Here is a 659-nt window from a genome sequence, read left to right on the forward strand (position 1 = left end):
AAAATAGATCCTTTTGCAGTTCATTAGCATAATGTGAGAAAACGTTTTAAATGGTCCATTTTTGGTCAGGTGCAGTGGCTAATGCCTGTAATCTCAGCACTTTGGGAGGCCTCCAGTGATCTGCCCGCCTCGGCCTCCCAAAGTGCTGGGATTACAGGCTTGAGCCTCCGTGCCCAGCCAGATTTTCTAGTTCTTCTTGAATCCTTTCTTGAGTTTTTCCCCTTCTCTTAATGGTTGATATTTATATTATTACAGTACTTAAATTATTCTATCCATCACCTTTCTAACTTTTAATAGGCTTATATTTTCATTTCTTATTTTATTTTATTTTTCTTTATTTCATGTCAGATGCGTAACGTCCTGATGTCGTAACTCGTTTTGAGGGAGGCACTGTCACACATGCTCGTGAAAACCTAATTATCATGCATGAGAAACACATATTCACTCCTTCAAACCCAAAGAATAGACTCGGAGACACAAAGAACAGCGGAAGTGAGACTTTTAATGGAAGTCTTGTAAGATGGCGTGTCTGGTAGGCAGGCACAGCCAGGGCAGCTACAGCAAGTAATTGATCTCCTAGCACACAGTCCCTCCCCCAGTTGCTCATTGGTCTAGTACTATGGGGTTACAGTCTTCCTGGACGTCACCTAAGTTTCATT

General features: G+C 41.7%; 1 non-coding gene across 1 annotated transcript; it reads right to left on the bottom strand.

Annotated features, from left to right (window-relative positions):
* Positions 1-342: 342 nt before the first annotated feature.
* Positions 343-441, bottom strand: LOC115932545 (small nucleolar RNA U13). The gene has a single exon (XR_004068815.3). It is a non-coding gene; the product is annotated as a small nucleolar RNA U13 (small nucleolar RNA).
* Positions 442-659: the final 218 nt, after the last annotated feature.

The sequence above is a fragment of the Gorilla gorilla genome, chromosome 1 (assembly GCF_029281585.2).
Source record: "Gorilla gorilla gorilla isolate KB3781 chromosome 1, NHGRI_mGorGor1-v2.1_pri, whole genome shotgun sequence".
NCBI lineage: Eukaryota > Metazoa > Chordata > Mammalia > Primates > Hominidae > Gorilla > Gorilla gorilla.